Source organism: Accipiter gentilis, chromosome 12 (assembly GCF_929443795.1).
Source record: "Accipiter gentilis chromosome 12, bAccGen1.1, whole genome shotgun sequence".
NCBI classification, from domain to species: Eukaryota; Metazoa; Chordata; class Aves; order Accipitriformes; family Accipitridae; genus Astur; species Astur gentilis.
Window position 1 is genome coordinate 18,237,099 of NC_064891.1, and position 16,397 is coordinate 18,253,495.

The following is a 16,397-nucleotide window of genomic DNA, read 5'->3' on the forward strand; positions in this document are numbered from 1 at the left end:
ATTGGGAAAGAAGATTGGAATGGTGCAATTGGATTATCTGAAAACAGATGCTGTACATGACAAGCCCTTTAGACTGTCATTTTTGCAGAAAGAATTTGACAGATAAGCAAGTTTTACACATGCAAGGAGTTGCTGTGAAAGAAGCACAAGATACTCTCAATTTTGCGGACTTGTAAAATTTACTATTTGTGCTAGACTTGAGTGAATAATTTTCACAGAATGATTTATTCAGCGTATTTAGCTGCTTTCTCGTCTTATAGAACAGACTGTAGTCTCCCACTAAATTATATTTATTTGATGATTCTTTTTCTCTGAATGTTGTTTTAAATTGTATGAGTTCATCTCAAGAATCTTTCTTCTGCTATTTGATACTTTTCAGACTATGTAAAGTATTGGATCAGATAAAATATGAGAAGAGACTGTGTTGAAGAGGGGACTGACTGCACATACAAGCAGTTCCAATGTGGATCTTCTGACCATCAGGTAATAACGTCACACCTATGAAGAATCATTCTTGTATAGAATTGTGATCATGCAGTCTTTTTACTGTTATCATAGAGGGCCATAGAGTGCCCTGTGGATGGGCAATAACATCACTCTCCGTAAAAATGTATCACTGAGAGGTAGTTAGAACCTTAAATGATTGAAAACTCCTAAAACCACAGAAAGGATGATTATTCGTTTGCTTTTTTCATAATGTAAGCCTCTCTAAATATTTTAGATATTCATCTCCATATTAAGTTACCTTGTTATGAATTATGGACCGACCCAGGAACAAATTCATTGCTAAGTTGGAAGAGGCAGCACACAAAGTAAAAGAGGCTTCAGTTTTTAATGTGTTTGATCAGTGTTTAAAGAATTAGCTCAGTCAAGTTTTATCCACGCCATATGGGCTTTCATGGGGCTCTGAAGGATACTGGATCACTTTGGCGACTGTTCGCTTCAGGTTAATTACCCAATTTCGTGTGCTTGTGTCTGGCATCCAACCAGATGACTTGAGGATAAGCACGTATAGGATAGCAGTGGATTGAGCCCCTCTTCGCAGGGGCAACACAAAAGCTCATACAGCCGCAGCCCTTCTCCTGTCACTCTGTCTGGACACATTATAAAAGTGAATTTGCACTTTCTAAGTGTGCCTGAAGTTGGGAAGTGTGATTGGGACGCAGAGCTGTATGGCATGGAGGGATAGCAGATTTGGCAGTAGGCCTTGGGCTTTGTCAGGCTGTGGTAAAATTAACAATGAAAATGTGTCCTCCCAATGCCCAAGATACACTTTTCTCAGTAGTTTCAGAGTTGTGGGTGAACACATGCAAATTCCAGATCCTTTTATACTTCTGACAGGTAATATATTCCAACCTTGAATTCATTGCTGAGCATTTCTGGATATTCTTTCAACACTGCTGTCTTAGCTTTAGCTGTGTTGTTTATTGAATCTATTTATTTACATATTTAATCGTTTGCATAACCTTTTCCATCCTTGTCAATAAGATGGTGTTTCAGATGGGGCAGGTATCTATCAGCTTCTGTGGACTGGTATTCCTATTAACAGCATAAACATCTCAGTATGCTACTATGGTAGCCTACAAGTTCTGCATCTATGATGTTAAATTACAGATTTGGCCTTTGAAGATTATTAATTGCATGTGCAACTTTCACCTTCCAGAATCTTCCTGCCTGATGCAGAAACTACACCCTCTCAATACTTTTCTCTAGGTTCCCATGTAGTTTGAAACCATTTCTTCTCAATCAAAGTTCAGGAATTGTAACCATGTTGTTTAAACTCTACATATAAAAGGAAATTACTAAATCCCCATGTATCGATAGAGTTTTTCAGTGATCCACATGAGCAAAGGTAACATAAAGTATTGTTGCCATTATTTGGGAAGCTAATTTTATAAGAACCCTAAATTTATTAGAATTATTATCTTTAAGCTTGGTTTCTTTTCCTTCAAGAAGGGGCTTTCTAATGGAGTCCTATCTGCAGAGTAATAGACAAGTCAAGGCAAAGCTAATGTAATTTAGTATTATTTATATGGAAAAGTGAATTAAGCATGAGGTTTTTGTGCTATAGCCTGCTTAAAATTTGTGGCAGAAATTCCACTTTGTTGGGATGGCTTGAAAAATTTCTAAACTATGTCTTCTTAGAAAAATGGGGTTGTCATATGTATCATCTCTAAGAATTTATTTCAGAGACTTCAGTTAAAACAAGCCTGACAACTACCATTTGCTTTACAGTTATGACCAAATTGTCAAGTGTTGACGACATTCACTTCTAATGCTCAGCAATGGGAGCCTGGAACAGAAAGAGTTGTGTCAAAATTAATCCACAAATGGTCAGGACACTCAAATTTCCTGATACCATGCTGGCCATCCTACTTGGTGCTCCAAGAGGGAGTTCAGAAGTTCAGGAGCTTCATAGAGCTTAGTTGCCCATCTGGCAGGAAAAGCAGGTGGGAACTCGGAAATCCCAGACAATTTGTTCCGTACACAAGCCTCTGGAATGAAAAAGCTTCTTATGAAATTAGGGGGAGATTAGGACTGAGAAAAGTCAATGGGATACATGCAGGAAAGATAAGGGATGTGTTAAAACATCACAGAAACGGAAATGTTTGTGCAAAACATTTTTTATGTTTCAGAATATTACAAGCAGTAACAAAAAAGCCATGGAATATTTTTTTTCTTAAATTCAGTGCTTGCATTCCTTTCAGAAGGAATATATGGGGATTTTTTTCATTTCTAAGGTCCTAATTTATTACTTGCAGAATAAGGCCGTGTTTTGAAAATGGAATTTCTAGAATCCCTCATACAAAACCTCCATTCCACCACATAAAGGAGGAGGTTTTTGCTGTTTGATAGCTGTTGCTAGTTGTTTGGAAATTTTATTTGTGAAGCGTCTTTCGTAAAGCTTGACTTGAAGTACAATCCTAAATTCTAGGACTGTCCACATTTGGACCTAATTACCTGAGTAAAAGTATATTATGCAGATAGAAGCAAGCCTGATGTGTTACCTGTTGAGTCTGTCAATTACTTAGAGTCATGGATTCATTTAGGTTTGAAAAAACTTTTAAGATCATTGAGTCCAACCATAAACCTAGCACTGCCAAGTCCACCACTAAACCATGTCCCTAAGTGCCACATCTACACATCTTTTAAATACCTCCAGGGATGGTGACTCAACCCCTTCCCTGGGCAGCTGGTTCCAATGCTTGACAACCCTTTCGGTGAAGAAATTTTACCTGATACCTGAACTAAACCTCCCCTGGCGCAACTTGAGGCCATTTCCCTTTATCCTATCACTAGTTACTTGATAGAAGAGACCAACACCCACCTCACTACAACCCCCCTTCAGGTAGTTGTAGAGAGCGATCAGGTCTCCCCTCAGCCTCCTTTTCTCCAGACCAAACAACCCCAGTTCCCTCAGCCGCTTCTCATAAGACTTGTGCTCTAGACCCTTCACCATTTTCGCTGCTCTTTGGACAGTGATGTTGTGTAGGGTGAAACCTAGCCAAAACAACCTCTCAGATAACTGAGACCTTGATCACATCTACTCAGCTCTAAGTTACTAGGTAGTCCGGTAGGAGCTAGAAAAACAAAGGAGCAATAGGCAAATTAAGTTATTCTGAGCTGTAGCCCTCCCCGGGAAGAGTGGAGGAGGTAGACCTGCTATGTGCAGGGGCCAAATTGCCATCCAGGCCCTGACGTGTGGACTGGTTTTGATGAGTGCCTTGTTCCCTGGGTGAGTGGTGCCAGTAGCCTTGATTTGTGTGTCAAGTGTCTGAGTGTCCCAGAGCAGAAGTCTTGGAATAGAGGTTGCTATCCCTACAGCGTACCCACGCAGCCTAGTAAATAACTTCTAGATTTTAACAGTTGGTGGTGAGAGGAGGACAAGCATGTATCAACACAGCTATACAGCAGCTGGTAACCTATACAGATTTATGCCAGCTTTACATTTACAGCTAATCTTAAGAACTAATAAGTGATACTGGGTTTATACTGACTCATTTCTTTGATGGTAGAGAAGATTGCAACTTAATAATAATAGCTTGAAATACCGTAGTTAATTTTAGTTCAAAGACTTTCTTTTTTATTTTTTAAATCTGATAGTTGATAGTCTTTTTCCTCTTCAAAGGAAGAGAAAATAAGCAACTCCTTCTTTGAGAATGAAATAATGAAACAAGAGAATGGCTCACAGGAAGAGTTTTTAAGACACTTTTATCTGAACTTATACTGACTCTCATAAAACTCTTAGCAAAACTGTCCTTCAGAAGAGAAAGCAAAAAAATCCCCAAAACAAAATAAAAAAAGAAATCTCAAAACATTTTTCACTCTTTCTGCCTTTAATAGTTCACAGGGAGATACAAAGGTATTTTCCCCAGTTCTTTTTTTTTTTTTTTTTTTTTTTTTTTCCTCTACGTGGCATATGCGCCTTTTAGCTCTTTAATTTTCTTCCACAACATCTTTTTCCCTCTTTGCAATTTAATGACTCCCAATTTCCTTTGTCATACCATCTGGTTCACTCCCTGTCTGTGAGCCATTATGCCTTTCAGACACATGGTAAGTAACAACAGCATGCCTAATTTTTTAACTGTATGTAGCATTTTACAGAACCAATTGTTCAACAGCTTTGTCGGTGGAAAATAAGGTGACTCTTCCCCAAAGAGGACAGTGGCTAATGAAATAGAGAAATAGTGCAATTAACTCAGTTATTTTTACTACTTCAAGTGTCTTCCAAAGTTTGGTCTTTTTGTATCGGTGTTAACAGCAAAAAAATTTAGGATCAGGTATCACTGATGAAATTCTTACAATTTATGTGTAAGAAACTTCCCAAATCCTATATTCCTGACTTAGAGAATATTCAGAAAAGAGAATATTCCTTGTTTATGGCCTCCTATGACCATCACTCAGCCAAGAAGTGAGAACTTTCCTTTAACGCTTTTTTGGAGACATGCTGCTATACCTGTTGAGACAGTTTTGTGCTTGCTTACTATGTTTCATATTTCTGCTTTGTTCTCTAAAGTCATTTACTAATTCTCCTCAAAGAGTAGTTGAACTTGTCCACATCTTTGGGCATAGCTAGCTCCCAAAATTATGGTGTTTGGGGACAGGAAGAAGGACAGTATCTTGTGTCAGAGTTGTCCAATAGTTATTGCTTCAGCTGCCTAATTGCGTAAAGGAGCTTAATGGTTCTTTACATCTGTCCTAAATGACAAGTGACTGTTAACACCCACCGCTGTCAGCAATTCATAACAATTTCCATAACCTATCCATAGCATTAAATATTTAATCAGGTTTATAATAAATAAGTTATGCGCGCAAGTCAAAATGCAGTCACTCACACCTACCCTGAGAAATAAAGAGAGCAAATAGACTTTTAGAGTAACTCTATGTTAAAGGGAAACCTAGTAAAATTAAGAATTCAAAAGCAATTAAAAAAGACCCAAAATGCAGTCATAATGAATCATAAGAGACTTCTTAATTGAAAACTGATGATTCTTTCACATTTTCATTACACCTAAAAACTTTACATTGCTTTTCGACGAATATTCTTCTGCTTCAATCACTAGACATTAGACAACACATTTTCTTAAGGTTTCCAGACAGCACATTAATGATCGCTTGAGACCATTTGTTCATACTCATCATATTCTATTTTATTTTTACCAGTATTCACTTCTGTTTCCCTTTGCTGAATCTGAAAAATGTATTTCATTCCTTCCAACCTGCTGACTTCAAAAAATTTCAAATAGAGTATGACATCCTCAGATGTAGGATTTTTATTTATTACAGCAGGAAGTCAGCAGGATGACTCGTCAGCCTTGTTTTGCATGAGGCATTAAGTTGTATCTACCTCTGGGAAGGGAAGAAAGCTGGGGAGGAGGTGAGCTTTGCAGGTCCTACTGACCCAGAAGAGACGAAGTCAGTCTTTGAACTGGAAACATTGGCCAGAAATGCATTCAAAAGGGCTCTGTTTGGGCCAGCTTGTGCCTGAAATCAGTGTAGTGTTAAGAATACAGCATCATGTCCAAGGTTATAAAACCCACAGATTTTGAACTGGACTTTCGGTCCAAAGCTGGTAGTCTCCATGGTGCAGCAGCAGCCTATTTGGATTTATCAGCCTGCCTCGCTTGCACATCTACCTCCTGTATTTAATCTTAACTTACCTTAGCACTGCTGCCTACCTAAAGATGATTGTCAGTAAAGGGCTGAGGGTAAAACAGATGACCTCAAAGAAGAAAGTTACATTTATTTATAGGCAGTCTAGTCCATATGATACACCAGGTCTTTCTTGCAACCTGCAATGGACACCGATCATTATTTCCATGACGTGTCTTATCTGTCAATTAATCTGACAAATCATTTTTATTAATTTTGAACCAAATGTTCCTGAACACTAGTTCATCATAGCATGTAACCACTTGTTTAATTCTTAACCATGTTATGTGTAGCTACTGAGATGGCTGCCTAAGCTTAGGTTTAGCTTTGAGACTTTAAAAAACCTCCATATGACCTTAAAAGATATCGTGGCCCTGGGAGTCTTCCTTTAGTATGTTTTTAAGTGATTTAAGAACTGGATAATACATACACCAGCTGTGCAAGATGAGGGAATGAGCAGATTTCTGGTCTCTGGCTTTTGCTGAGCAAGTGTAGTCAGAAAACATTTAAACGTTCTGGATTTCATGCCTGACTTACTTACCTAACTTGGGACATAAATAACATTTCTGTAAAAAGGGCCCATGTGCACTATCATTCGTCGGCATTGAATAGAAGATGCACCTGATGAGTTCACTGTTCAAATTCAGTATGTATCCTGTGAATTTTTCCTCTTACTGACACTGGTTACTGAAAGCAAGCAACAACAGTTTCAGAGGAGTCATATAGAAGAAAAAATAATCAAGGGGATTTTGTCTCTGCATGTAGTTAAACATATGTGACTCATGGTAATGAATTAGAAGATTAGTAATCATATTAATCTTTCTAAGTGACAGAAAATGAAATTTCAGTATGCCATGTATTTACAAAAAAACCCCATTTAGTAATAAGTTAGCATGTATATGTGGATATATTTATATTCCTAAAGTGTGGAATTTTACATAACACATAATGTTGCAATTATTTTTTATGGGAAATATTGTCCACTACTTTTTTTTCCAGCAGAACTTGAGATTCTGACCTGAAAAATGGGATTTTTCCGTTTCCTCTATTGCTGGGTAACTGTAGCATTCACACTTGGCATAATCCTGTCTGCCATTTATAGAAGATTGTTTTCTGTTGCTTCTGAAAGAAACATTAGCAAAAGGTCAGTTGTGAAATTTTGTCATTTCTCTGTTCCTTCAACTACCGCCCACACATACTGCAAACCCCACACTTAACACGGATCCGTTCTGGCAAGTAGTCCTAGGTTATTAAAATTTAAAACGGCGTAAGAAAGCAGGCAGTTATCCTGAAACTGTCTCTTTGATTCACCAGGTTAGCTTTGGGCAAGTTTGCATCCAAGGGAGTAAACGTGGGTAAAATCACAGTGGTTGCAGAGAGCATTGCAGTCAGCCATTCGGTTTAGTGACTGATTGTAGTGAGCGTCTGGCGGCTGCAAGTGAGGGAAGCCAAGGAGGAAGGAACAGACTGGTTTTTTCCCCTCTTTTTTTCTTTTTTTTTTTTTTTTTTTTTTGTGAGCTATAAGTAGTTTGTCAAAGCAGACACTCTTGGCCTGTGTTTTGCTCTCCCACCTCTTACAGTGTTGGTCTCCTGACAGACCCCTTGGGACCACCAGTCAGTAGTAAGGGATCCTCAAAAGTCATTGCTGGTGAAAGGGCTGGAAGGAATGTCCCGTGAGGAGCAGCTAAGGACTTTGGGCTTGTCTAGTTTGGAGAGAAGGAGGCTGAGGGGCGACCTCCTTGCTCTCTGCAGCTTCCTGAGGAGGGGACGCGGAGAGGGAGGCACTGATCTCTTCTCCCTGGTATCCAGTGGTAGGACGCGTGGGAACGGTTCAAAGCTGCACCAGGGGAGGTTCAGACTGGACATGAGGAAGCATTTCTGTACCAAGAGGGTGGTCAAACACTGGAACAGGCTTCCTAGAGAGGCGGTCGATGCCCCAAGCCTGTCAGTGTTTGAGAGGCATTTGGACAATGCCCTTAACAACACGCTTTAACTTTCGGTCAGCCCTGAATTGCTCGAGCAGTTGGACTGGATGATCATTGTAGGTCCCTTCCAACTGAAATATTCCATTCTAATCTGTTCTGTTCTATTCTGTTTGATTCTATTCTATTCTATTTGAAAGTTGAAATGAGAGAAATTAATAGAATAAGTTGTTTATTTAACAGGTTTGAAAGAAAGATGGCTAAGTTCAAAACTCCTGTTATCAAAAGCTCGTGAGTGGAAAATGTCATTCCTCTTTGCCTGGAATGTATATTTAAGAGGCACTTGAAGGGCCACTATCAAAATACTACCAGCTTTTAATTGTTTTTAAGATTCTATGCATGAATTTCTTACGTCAGCTTCCTGGTCTTTGACAAATTTGTAAATTAAGCTTTATCTTTACACTTGTATCAGACTCTTTTTTTAAGGGACCTAATGAGAGACCTGTTTTGACCTTCTTTTGGGAGAGCTAGAAGACGCTCACTCAAAGGACTTGCTTTTTGGCATTAAATATTTAGAAGCCAAAGAGATGATATAAATCTCCAACAAACTAATGTCACAGCTTTACCTTCAGTCAGATTTCTACAATCGGTAGCATTAAAGGGTATTTGCAGATCCTTAGAGTTGTAGGTCTAATTAGCCAAGTTAAATTAAAATATGAATCTCTGTGGGATAATAGATTATTAGATTATCTTTTCAATATTGACAACTAGACTCACTCCTAGAAGGATTTTTCCCTAAGCACCTCACTTAACTCTTGTTATCCTGTACCCTCTGGGTTTGAGAACTAAAGATGATTAGAGCCGATGAATCCCGATAATGAAAGAATACCAGAGGCTGTGAGGTTTTCATTAAGTAAAAGATTTGTCTTAGCTCAACTGCTTTCAGTTGTACACATTATAAGCAGGAAAAGGAGAGGAGCAAAAGCATACATGTGTTTTAACTTGGGTGGAAAATTTTGGTCATTGCAAATGCATGATGTTTTTCAAAAGAATAAAAGCAAGGTGATCTAGATGGATAAGCATCAGAAAAAATGAGGTAAAACCAGAAGAAAGAGAAGCTAGTTTCCATGATCAAATAAAACTCCTTGCTCAATAGCAGAAAGAAGCAATTTCTGGGGTTTCTGTACCATTGTATTTGTTGGATTTCTTCCATCTCTGCCTAATGGAAAGTAACAAACAAACAAGCAAAAAAAGACATTTTGAAAGGGGTAGTATATCTCGCACAGAGAATTGGAGATTCAAGATAATTTCCCTTATATAATTGGCAATATTTCATCCTGCTGTTGTGAAAATTATATTCAAGGTAAAGGAAACTTAAAATTTAGACACTCTCCTTTATGTGACCACAAACTGTTGTTTCATATACTGTCTAATAGCATGACCCTACAGATACTCAAAAATGTGTATACTTTTTTTTGGTTTTCACCTTGCTGTGTCTAATAATCAAGTTCTGGCTTCCTTGAATTGCCTACAGAAATACTTTTTTGACATCATAATTTCTCATTGCCTTAATTCCTTTATAGTGTCTTCAGCATCTGAGAAAAACTCTGATATGTGAGTTAAAACTTGTTTATATTTGGATTTTGTAAAAGGATTAGAGATACTTTAGCAACAATTAGGGCTCCAGAACAAAAAGTCATTATGTTATTGCTGTATGATTAATATTTGTATTTATGTTAATAAAATTCAACAGGATAGGAAAAAAATCATTCTTCATGAGAAAGAACAATGCATCTGTTGACTTTAAATGTATTGAAGCAACCCTGAAGCCACTGCAATTTGATAGCTGTATACACTACAGTACTTTCCAGAATGTGCCTAAATTTTTTAAAACATGTTTTCTTTTTTGAGGACTGACTCTTATAGTAAAATTCCAAAAGGATTACTTGTGCTGGATTTATGCTTTTCACAGGACTAACATTATTTCTTCAATTTTTATTGGGTATTGTAGAAAAAAGAAAATCTCAGCAAAAAGGGCCCTTCATCTTACATGAAAATATTTTGAAAATTTGATTTTCTTAATTAAATACTACAGTCTCTCTGTTATTATATGCTAATCCTCAAAACCATGTTTCAGTTTTACAGATTCAGCAGCAGCAAACTAAGAGTGACCCAAGGCTGAGAATGATTATGTCCTGTAAGTTCCAAAATGAGATAGAAAAATCTTGTCTCCACCTATAAAAGATGTACCCTTAAAATATGAATAGGCATTTATAGATGACTCTAGACTTGATGTAAAGGATTAATAGCCTTTATTTAAACTTTTCTAATGTTGAAATTAGCGTGATGATTTCGCTCATCAGTTTGCCATAATAGGTGAAATAACTCTTTTTTAATATACGTAAATGCCTTATCTGTGAACCTAAGAGAAATATGACTGTGCTGCAATTACCTGGAAAAGTTATAATTTCATATTAGAAACATAAAACCATGCAGTGCCTTGTGTCAGTATAATACTGAATTGCAACTATAACATTTATGGTAGAACAGTAGCAAATGTCATTCTTTAGTTCACATAATACTCTGTATTTTGAGGCAGCTGCACAGCTGGCACTGTTCTCCTGTTCTTTACCTTGAAGCCATTACCATGTCCTATTTGGTGTATCATATATAGCATATATCAAGGTAGAAAGAAAGCAGCAAGCATCTGAATTTGATCTGCTTCCTTCTGTGTGTTAAAAATGCTGTGAAGTTGAAAAAAATTAAATGAGCAAGATTTCAAAACATTAAAGGTGAGATTTTTTTAAATGTTTCACCAAAACGCTTTGCAAATTCTTTCATTGCCTGAGGGAGATGCTTGAAAGAGTGCTTTAAAAATAGGGCTAAAATGAGTCAGACTTACTTTTTTTGCTGTGACTTAATGAAGAGAATATTGCTTTTTCTGTGGGGCATTTACATCTGAAAATTTGATTATTGCATGCACAGCATTGCTAGTATAGACTATTGTTCAGGGGCCTTGTGCTACAATGACCCTCATGGTTAAGTTAATGTGTTAGGAACATTCCTGTTGAAATCAGTAGATGTAATGAGAGAATTTAAAATTATGTACATGTGCTAAAACTTCGAAGAGTTACATATCTGTTCAACTTGTGAAAGCTGTCGTTTTTCTCAGTAGAAGTGCCTTTAGAAATGGAAAATTGGCTGAACCTCAGTATTTAATGAATGACAAAAGAACAGTTTCTTCTGACCACAGAAACGTTATTTAGATCACAGACATTCTAAAACAGATTAAGATTTACGTGGAACAGAGCACAGTGTGCCTCTACTGACAAGAAAGCAAGCAAGGTGGTTTTAAGCGAAATCTTATTTATCCTCAAATATATTAATGTTAGACTGACTAAGACCTGATGGTCCATGAGAATGTTTGCAGTTGTAGGTAGACGCACTGATCTAAACAGGATCTGCTCATGTCTGTTTTCTGTTCGTGCACACATCTTTCAGTGTGTGTACGTTTAGCTTTTAGTAACCTGGCATTAAGTCATTGGCATCCTCTGTGGAAGACCAAATGCACTTTGATGTCTGAATAATAGAATCTGAGGCTCCATGTTTATTACATTGATCTACATGGCTGACTTGAAAATATAACGCTTCCATAGGAGCTGTTAGGACTTTGTGCTTATTAAGTGGAATCAGTGGGAAAGGTAAAAAATTAAATTAAAATAAAATAAAATAAAACAAAACAAAACAAAACTCAATGAGATGTAAGAATGAGGGTGACAAGGAATCATTCATTATGAGGGCATCCACCAGGACACCTTCTCTTACTGGGTCTGTCTAGGTTGCAGCATCACGATCACCATGCTGACATTTGGGATTGAGGAATTAACTAAAAAGAACAGGCTATTGCTGTGCCTTGGAAGTCTCACTACCGTGGATGGGGTTTAAGTATACCCTAGCACCTGGATAGAGCCTAAAGAGCGCTAGCTGGATGTATAAAGCAAGCAGCATCTTTGGCACAGGCTAAGGAATGCCTGCAAGCTGTTGCAGCGTAGGATTCCCTGTCTGTTTCTCAGCTGCTGTAAGCTCCATTCACACCATTCCCTGCACCAAATCCGCTCCTTTGTCGGGGCGAGGACGTGGCTTTCTTCCCGTCCTCTGTGTATGTGCTTGGTTTTGTGCGTGCCTGCCTTTCCTTGTATCAGAAACTCTCCCTTTTCCTTCAGCGTTGGGTCCAGACGTTGTAAAAGCCTCCTCTCTGGGGTGTTGTGTACTTCCTTTCCTTCTTTATGCTGGAGATGTCCGTCAAAGCAAACACTTGGCTTCTCTCAGTCAGGTGCATTCTCAGAAGCCTGGCTTTACCCTCCAGTCAGAGTTCACGTGTATTCTGGGGTGTATTCATATTCTGGGGAGGGCGTTAAAAAAAAAACCCACCTGCTCTAGTCCTGTTGCGTTGTTTAGTGTCAGTGGTAGTAAATAAGAGGGGTTTTTTCCCCTTTGTTTCCTTTTTTTTGTTTTGTTTTGGTGTGAGGGCTTGAAGGGAATTTGTTGTCGTGTTTTTGGAGTGCTTTTTTGTTTGTTTCCATGACACAGGTTTTGTATTGCGGTTTCTAGAGTGTCTTCCCTGAAGACAGAAAATCCTTTTTTCACTTTTCATCCTATTTGCCCACAGAGCTGATAGATGTGGTCTTTATGCTGTTTTGCTGCTGCACTGCATTACATTTATCATTAAGGAGGCTGCATGAGGCCAGATATCTAATTAATGACATTAGAAGGGCACAGGTTGAGGGAGAAAGGGAATACAGTTTCTGATGAGGTCAGGTTGGTGATTACATCTGATGTTCTTCAGGCAGCCTTGCACTAATCCATGGGAGCAAATCCCATATACCTATAGGAGAAAGGCAAGCACAGTCTTGTAAGGGTACATATTCATGATGTTCACTGAAATAACACTGGTTTTTTTCCTGCTTGTCTAGAAGACTATACCTGCCTACTCAAGAAACAACAAAATACTAGTCCTTTCATGTGATACTATGGTTAGTACACTTTCTTTCTCTAAAATTCCACTTCATGTTGCCAGCAATGTGTTCAGACATCATTGTGTCATGTTGTGTTGCACAGAATATTCCAGGCTTTTAAGGGAAAAAGGGTGATGTTTTCCTGGTGATTTGCATTTGTGGCTTGCTGCCTGTTTATGCTTTGGAAATTACTATTGTATGGCTTGATCTAAATGAGAAACGATTTTGATAAAAGCCTTACTAGAGAAAGGGAAAAATAAAAAAAAAAAAACAACTTGAAAAGTTATGCTTACATTAAAAAAGCTTTTTAAATATATGTATTGGTCCTAAACAAAACAAAATAAACCCCCCACCAAAAAATTTTCTAGGAATTGTTTCACAGATTTTTATCTTTACAAAATTGAAGACATTTTAACAATGCCATTGTACACACCATAAATGTTCACTGATTTTTTAATTAATTCCCTACCTTCTCCTCATTTTGCTTCTCTTTTTTTTTAATCATATTACCAAGTGCTCAAACCCCACATTCTGTATAATGTTTTGCGTCCTTTTTGTGTGTGCGTGCGTGCTGTTTGTGAAGAGTAGGGGATGTGGCGGGGCAGATAATGAAGGCAACACGGAGGGTAGCAAAAGTGACCTGACTTGCCCCTACGAACAGTCGCTGTGGCAAGATTCCTACTTTGGTCATGCAAAGTGTGCGTATGCAGTAGTGATGGTGGGGGGCTTCCTTTTAACCAGGTAAATGGTAGAGGGAAGAAGGAGCCTTTATTCAAAGCACTGGTTCCAATTCTGAGCAACTGGTACGAGACTAACAAGCAGCATGCGGAAATTGAAGTCAGAATAGAGTGTAGCTCATACCCACCCCTTATGAAAACAGGCAGAGCTGGTCTGCAGCTGCACGTGTATGGTTTGACTCCCACCGCGAATACAAGGCAGCAGTTATTTAGCATTCTCTGCCCTTGTGGCGCTGGGAAACTTCCTGCTCTCTAGCAGTCACTGGAGATGGAAGAGGGTTAAAGGAGTCTGAATGATTTATGTACTGCCTGAACAGATTTCCAGCAAACGAAAGAATTTCTGATGCCAGGTCCATTCTTCAAAAAGAATCATTAGTCCCAGTATTGAGATTTTTATGACTGTTGCCCATGTTGACATGAAATTAAGTGGTATTCTGGCATCGTGTCCAGCTCTTTGTGGTTTGGGAGCTGGAGTCTGGTTAGACGTGTGTTTTCTGTCTTAAAAGTGTGGTCGTCCTTCTTGCACTCCTGCTTCAAATTCCTTTATCCCGATTGCAGCTCTACAGCACTTGCATTTTGGGCCAGCTCAGGCAGTGCCATAGTCATTATGTCCTTTACCGTGCCTTGTCTTACAAAATTTGTACACTTTTCTTTTTTTTTTTTTTTCCCCCCAGAGACTAAAAATGTCTGAGCTGTGTCTGTGTTTTGGAAGCAGTGCAACAGGCAGGGGGGAAGGAGGAGTTCTCTTCCCTTCAAGTAAGAAATTCAAGGTACTACTGAAGTGTTGTAGATTGTTGCAGTGAAAAGCAAACCAGACGTACAAACAAGGGATAATGCCCAGCAGCCAGCAGAGACTATGGGAGCGACTTACCGAAGTAGGATGAGGTGCTGTAAAAATTGTCAAGACGGACCGCCAAAGCACTTCAGCATGGAAAGGTAGGCACAAGAACACAGCTGCATTTTAATTGTCTCAAGCAGAAGATGATTGATAGGTAAGACAGGAGTAAGACATCTGGATTTCTTCTCATTAACCTGGCTGCATTGTGTTTGCACAGATGTTTTTCCATTTATGCAACTGACTTTCTCCAGAATGAATTGTATGTGTAGACTGTCTCTGATGATTTACACAGCACCGTAGTCAGTCTTGGCCAAAATATGATTCGGAAAATGGTGTGAGTACCTGTGACAACTTAAAGTACCCGAACAGACAGCTTATGCATTTTTTGCTGTTGGGAACTCTTTGTACAGGACAGAAACCAAAGGCCGTTCTGAATGGGAAGACTGTTTGTGTCCATATTTGTCTTCCCTGTACTTTAAGTTTGAAGCCTGCAGCAGCTGGCAATGTGCTACTTCTCCCTGCGTACTCCCGCTGTAGTACAGACACAGAAACTGTGGCAAACTTAAGTCTTTAGTGCAAAAAAAACTACAAGAGCTCTGGCGTAGCAATGAAAAAGATGAAGGGTATCACTGATGTCCTGGGTTGATGGAGCAGCAAGACGGAATTTGTCAGACAAAACTGTGAGGAGAACCCGTGAAGTGAGCAACTAACCCTTCAAGCTATGAGAGAAAGCAAAAATTTTTTTAAATTCCTGCAGCTTAGCCTGGGAGAAAATTCTTTTGTAGCCCCAACCCGGTTAACCCTGAATGCATGAACAATCTTGGACATACTCGGCTCCACTTCCTACCTTACACACTTTGTGTTCTGCACAACTGTACTTAAATAGGAACAAAAAAACAAACAAGCAAGCAAAGCCCCTTGTGTTCTTCAGTAAACAAAGGAAAGGCTACCGTCATTTGCTTATTCTGTTGTGCAGCCATATGACAGATAAGTTAGCTATTTATGTGTCCTGTTGCCTTGTATTAAGTTAATAGATATTCTATGTATCAAAATGAATGGTATTTTGCAGTATTTGTGTAGGGGGAAGAATTTAACGGGCACTCATGCAAAATAGATATTTCAGCTCTTTTTTATCAACTCGTGTCTACTTTTCCAAGTTACAAGATATGCTTCTGAAACAAAAGTTAACTCTAAGCATTGTCATGATCGATAATACTCCTATAACTTTCTGTATTAAAAGTTGTTGAGCTGAAAACTTCTAGGTTTTTCACTGTATATTTTTATATGTTGTTCAGATGATGTAAAGTCAAGAGGAGACTTAATTTAGTACAGAAAGCAAGAGGTACTGATAAGATGATTAGCTAAACAAAATGACAAGGCTTGAACAACAAATAAGGAGAAAAATATTAGCTGTTTATTCTGAGTTTAACTGAGGAAAATGCGGAGAAAATGGAGACGATGGAAAGGAAGAGTTTGCAGACACAAAGTATGAATAAAAGATACCCTCTCCTAGCAGCAGAAGGGTAGAAAGCTAGGGTAGGAAGTAGGGAAGGTCTAGGTACTTCTTTTGCGTTAGGTGAAAAGGAGTTTTTAATGAATTCTGTTTGACAAGCTTTACTGATCCAAGCTAGGACAATTTAAGAGGTTATCACCTCCAGCCGTCCGTCACATCCATTGAGCGGTGCTTACAAGTCCCAGAACTGGCTGAAGAGCAGTGGGTCTGGTCCTAAGG

At 38.6% G+C, this 16,397-nt stretch overlaps 1 long non-coding RNA gene across 1 annotated transcript; it reads left to right on the forward strand.

The window, feature by feature from the left end:
• Window positions 1-433: 433 nt before the first annotated feature.
• LOC126044841 (uncharacterized) lies at window positions 434-15,177 on the forward strand. Its single transcript, XR_007507792.1, has 4 exons — window positions 434-483; window positions 10,213-10,272; window positions 13,049-13,108; window positions 14,502-15,177. It is a non-coding gene; the product is annotated as an uncharacterized LOC126044841 (long non-coding RNA).
• Window positions 15,178-16,397: the final 1,220 nt, after the last annotated feature.